Source organism: Mycteria americana, chromosome 5 (assembly GCF_035582795.1).
Source record: "Mycteria americana isolate JAX WOST 10 ecotype Jacksonville Zoo and Gardens chromosome 5, USCA_MyAme_1.0, whole genome shotgun sequence".
NCBI classification, from domain to species: Eukaryota; Metazoa; Chordata; class Aves; order Ciconiiformes; family Ciconiidae; genus Mycteria; species Mycteria americana.
Window position 1 is genome coordinate 71,166,464 of NC_134369.1, and position 5,478 is coordinate 71,171,941.

Genomic DNA, 5,478 nt, shown 5'->3' on the forward strand with positions numbered 1-5,478 from the left:
CTGCTCCCCAGTACCTGAGCTGCCTCAGCAAAGGCTCACAGGGTCCAGAAGACCCTGTGTTAGGGGGCTGGGCTCTTGAGAGCTTCAGCTTCGGTGCGAGCAAAGAGTTTCACAGTCTCAGCTGCTGCCGTTACGCAATCCGTGCCTGACTGCAGTTTGCGTCAGCTGGTGAAAATGCTATGCGCAGCAAGGTTTGCTGCTTCTCACTTTGGAAAACTACTTGGAAGACCTCAGAATTACAACAGCCCTTCTCACAAGGACTATCCATCAGCTTTTCCTCTATGAGCTGAGAAACTCCGGTAACTGCTAATTATTCAGTAATTAAGTGTCTCTCTAGGGTCATAATTGTAAATCTGGCCTTTCCCTGTCACTGTTTGCTCCTTAGGTAGCAGTTTTCTCAATGCAAAAACAAATTCCCTTATTTACATTTTATTGGATTACAAAATTGCTTTAAACTGTGTGGAGATGATTAGGAAAAGTGTGTTTTTGCACAATAGTTACCATGGGAACTAAAGTGGAGAGGAGATCTTTATAAACCAAAAGTCAAACAGATTGTGTTTCAGACAATTAATATTGTCTTGTATGTTTATTCATTTGCTTTAACTCTTTCGTGCACTGTTCTAAAATAGTTTTTATCTCTTTTTCAGTATCAAATGCTGTGTCAAAGTGATTCTGCTCCCTCGAGGATTCACCCCTCTCTTCTCTTGCAAGGCCATCTGACAGCCCTGGTTAGCTTCATCTTCCTCTTCTGCTTTGCCTCTTTGGTCTGGGGACATCTCCGGGGGCTTCCAGGTGGGATTTGGTTTGGGATTGGGACACACCTGTGGGGAGAAGCGTCAAAGCTCCTGTCCTGTTAATGGAGCCCAGTGAGCTCTGGCAGACCAGGGTGCACTGGCAGGTGAGCTGAGCTGCTCTCTGCTTCTCCTGTGCGAACCCCTCTGCTGTCTTTTCTAACACCCAGGACTCCTCAAACCTGCGTTTCTTCTAGTTCCATGTTTGACACTTAGGGAAGAGCAGCTGATAAACTGACCGAGTGCCAGCAGCTGTCCCTCTGCTCTCCTCTCTTTCTAAACCCTCCTCTTTCTCCAGCAACCTGACCCCACCCCATCTCTTCATTTCTCTCTCACCTGCCCTCAGCGCTCTCCCTAGCATCTTGCTGTCCTCTGGCTCTCCCCTCACAGCACAGTCTATCACATCTTGATAATAATTAGCATTATGCCAGAGACCCATTTCCCATTGGTTTCCATTTGTCTTTCTCCCCTCACACCCAACGTGTCAAGAGGCCATCGCTATACTCAGCTGCCACCATATTGACAGCATTGCCCTTCGTTCTGTCCGCCATTGCCTTCGTGCTCCCGTCACCACCATTCATGGGCTTTCAGGGGCAAGGTTTTGTCCTGCATTAGCGCAGCGCCTCTCAGAGCAGAGTTTTGTTTGAGCACGCCTCCAAGAAATAATAAAAAAGCAATGTCCTCGTTTTCTTCCAGACCTCTGCCTGGCTCTGGGTACAGGAGGAATTCCCCTACCAAGGGAATTCAATATTCCTGTGTTTAAAAACCAGCTGCTCCTCAGCCCCCTCCCCTGTGTACTGCTGACCTCCTTCCCCTGCACTGGATACAGGGGATAGATAAAGAGGATACTGGATAAAGAGGATTACTCATTTCCCCAGGGGCTGATCTATCACGCTGTTGTTTCAGTTCTCCACAAACAAATAGTATTTCTGTCCCCTGTCGGAGGTACAGCGAGGAAAGCTGCGATCGTTGTAGAAGCCAGTTCGTTTTCAGACTGCTGTTCAGATCGCAGGGCTGTGCCATAACAGCTGCTAGATTAGATCCTGCTTCTTCCACCATCATACCTATTTTCAGAAGAGCATCATGCAGCCACAGTTTGGCAAGCTTTGACAGGACTAGCAAAAGGCATATTCCCAAGGCAAGGGTGGCTGAACTAGCAAATTTCCAGTTTCTGATCAAAATCAGGGAAGAATGAGATAACCTCAGAGAAGCGTGGGTGAGAATTAGCGTTGCGTGAGGCAAGCCTCCTGTTTTCCCTAGCTTCAGTCTCAGACTGCTGAGCTGATTTGAGCAGAAACCTTCCAGAATATTTGTTCCAAGGCAGCTAGGTAGCCTGGAATACGTCAATGGGAGAGATTTTAGCTCAGGAAAATGAGAAGAGACTGAAAGCAAGGCTTGCAATGGGAAATGTTGGGCAGCCAGAAATGTAAGTGTTGCTACATCTTCTGCTGATAGTATTTCGCTGCAAAAGATGCACAAACCAGAGAGTATAGAGCAAAGCATGTGCGTACAAAGGGACAGCTGGGCCAAGTACTATCTTGCACGCTCAACTGTAGAGCCAGGCACAAAATTACCATCTCCTGCCTTCCAAGTATTTATTTACTCCAGAATGATATGGATGTAAATCCCGACTGACTGGCTGGTTTTACATCACTTTGCACCAATCTGAAAGTTGCTCTTGGTTCCAGGAGACAGCGAATGTTGTGCTGACTGAAAGCCATTTGCTGCATTTTAGTGACAAGAAACCTGTTGCCCTAAGGCCAGCACAGGGGTCTGCCTAAGGGCATCCAAAGACATACAGGGGAAGATGATATTAAAACCGTTTTCTTGTAAAATGTCACTTTTGCAGGAGGAAGGTCTATGCAGGTATTCTTGTGCTGACTTAGGAGCTCCAGCAGATGCTACATGCACAGGGCTCGTTCAGGCAAGACAGAAAATAGGCCATATTTAACTCATACTCAGTCAATAAAAACATTCCAGTTCAGTTTCTCTCTTTAAAAATTCGTGAGGCAGGGGAGACGTCAGTATAGCATGCATTTTCCCTGTCATGGTGGGACCTGAAGCCTGTGTAACGTGAGAAGCTGGAACCAGGCAAGCAAGAACCAGAAAGTGTTTATTGTGGCCAGTGCTGCATGTGGACCTATTCCCATTCACACCAGTCTGCGCAGCAGAGCAGACCAGTCCCAGCCTTGCACAGGCCGTAAAGATCCAGCCTGCATTTTCTGTGTGGTCTCTGAGGCTGGAAGAGTTTTCCTGGATAGCTGGTGAGGAATTAATGGTGCTTTTGAAGCCAAAAATGAGTCTTTCAGATAGACAACATAATCTGTAACAGGCCCAGTACTTCGCTGCTATCAGATAATGCTGGCAAGATGCAGTTCGTGACACTCCAAAAGTTTATGTTGGATTATTAGATCAGGTTAGATTATCTTCCTGGATATTGAGGTCAGAAGGGCCATGGGGAGAGGGGGGGAGAGTCTGATTTTCTGCATATCCCCAGGCATCCAGGCATTCTTCGCGGGCGATCAGCTCACGCCTCCTTTTCTTTACATCCCTTTTTCATTTTACTTCAGCCTGCCCTGTGTGGGTATTGATGCCAACCTCTCTCTAGTCATGTCCTTGCTATTGAGATCAAACCACACTGTGCCAGGCAGTGCCACAAATAGCGTTGTAGCACCTTGAAAGCGGGACGCCTTTCTGCGTTCAGAAGGAGATGGGCTGGCTGGCTGTTGGCAGAAAGCCCACTGCTTGTTAATTGGAAAAAGAGTTTTAAATCAAGTTGGTATTTTTTCTTTAAACAAGACATCTCAAATGGAGTGCTTAGCATCAAAGAATCAAGCAGAGCGGCACAGAAATAGCAGCAGGAGCATCTAACGAGGCAGAGAACAAGACTCCTGACCCTGGTGAGGCTAGCAAGGGAGACAACACTTCCAAAGCCATCGTCTTTGAGCACAGGGGAACATTTCTCCTTACGACTTTTCTACTTTCCAGCAAAAAGAGAAGCACAGTGGTAGTATGGCAACAGAACAAAAACTGTTCTTCTGGAAGGAACCATCCTTATCTAGCCATATCTTCTCATTGACACTGGTGGGCTCTGAATCAGGCTCACAAGAGTATGAAGAGCACGTCACGATTTTGCATTTAACACCTCTCCTCCACTTCTCTCTCTGCAAAGTCCTTCTGTGAGTAGCCCCGTTGCTGGCTGGTACTGATGGGTATTTGCTCTCCTGGGCTGGGATTAGGATGGCAGGAACTTGCATAGAGCCCAAAATAAAGTTTGAGATCCAAACTCCTTGGGATTGGAAAAGTTTGGCTCTCACTCTACTTACTCTCACTGGACTTCATTATTTACGCTTTCTTTTCATGGCCACAAAAAGCCCAGATTTAGCGTACTGAGTCAGTCTCTAACTGCAAACCCAGTCAACAAAGACCTTCTCTGACTTGTTCTCCTTTCCAGCTGGCTGTGGCAGTACGAATCCCTCCCTCCTCTGGTGACACCAAGAAACCCAGCGTTGGGCTACTGAGCGGTTGTAAGTGGCAGCAAGGGACATGGTGGTAGCAATGTAATTCATGCTGTACACTTACCCTGTTGGTTGTGGAAATGTTTTGTAATCATATTTTTCCTTGCTGATAGTGCCTTTATACAGTGGGTGCGCATTTGCCACACTCATTCTAACAGACATCTTGTAAAGTTTTCTAAAAACCTCTCATACTGTTTTTATAACTAACTTTTCCCCCCCCCCAGCTTTGGGGATTGCAATCCCAGCTGCAGGGCTCCCAACACCATCACCAGGTACGCACACAACCAAACCACGGGGAGCTCTGACGGACAGGCTATGGTAAGGATGGGCGTGCTGGCTCACTCGCAGGACGTCTTTTTTGTCACATTGTACTTCCCTCCACGGCTCTCTGCTGTTGCTGATGGCCCGAGGGGTTACACTGAGCTACCTGCAGAGCAAGAGCTGGCTGATCTTGCATGCCCTCTGTAAATCCAAATGGAAACCTATTTGCACTAACAAAATACGGATTTATTCATCCCTTTGCAATAAAAGCAGAGTAATTTTAATATGTTTTCAGGGAATAACTGAGTCAATGATTCTGTAATAAGAGCTCTGCCCTCTGTTCCTCAGAGGGTGTTCTCTCTGGCACATATATCTGCATTTCTGTTGTGCAGAGCCCTGTACGACTTGCCCACACACTACTTACCGAGGGTGCTGTAACTGCTGTGTAGGCTGATGCAAAATGTTCCTTCACCCACAGATCCCTGCCTGCCTCTGCCTTAAAATGTCATTGAGAAACCAACCAAGAAACCATGCTTATTAGAGAAGCTTCTCCCCTAGGAGTCCACTCCAGCATGTACCCGCTCGCCTGCAGGTAGCAAAGGTAATGCCGGGCTGGAAAAAAGTATCCTAGAGCAAAGCATGCTCCTCTGATAGAGCTTGGTCTACTAAATCGGGGAAGATATCTAAGTGAGCATGAGAAAGCTTTCACTGCAATCATCACAAATGCTTTCTTCAGCCAGAATATGCTGAATAACACTAAATGTCGCTGGCTGAATCAGAAACCCTGCAGGGAGGTGGTGATTATCACGTTTAAATGTTTTCTTGAGCACTTCTGGAGAGCACTACCAGAGTCATTTTTTGGTTATCCTGGTGCGTGATGGGCTAGGAAGCATCGTGCAGGTCTCTGG

At 46.9% G+C, this 5,478-nt stretch overlaps 1 long non-coding RNA gene across 1 annotated transcript; it reads left to right on the top strand.

The window, feature by feature from the left end:
• Positions 1–231: 231 nt before the first annotated feature.
• On the top strand, positions 232–4,333 carry LOC142409824 (uncharacterized). Its single transcript, XR_012775788.1, has 3 exons — positions 232–299; positions 648–728; positions 4,246–4,333. It is a non-coding gene; the product is annotated as an uncharacterized LOC142409824 (long non-coding RNA).
• Positions 4,334–5,478: the final 1,145 nt, after the last annotated feature.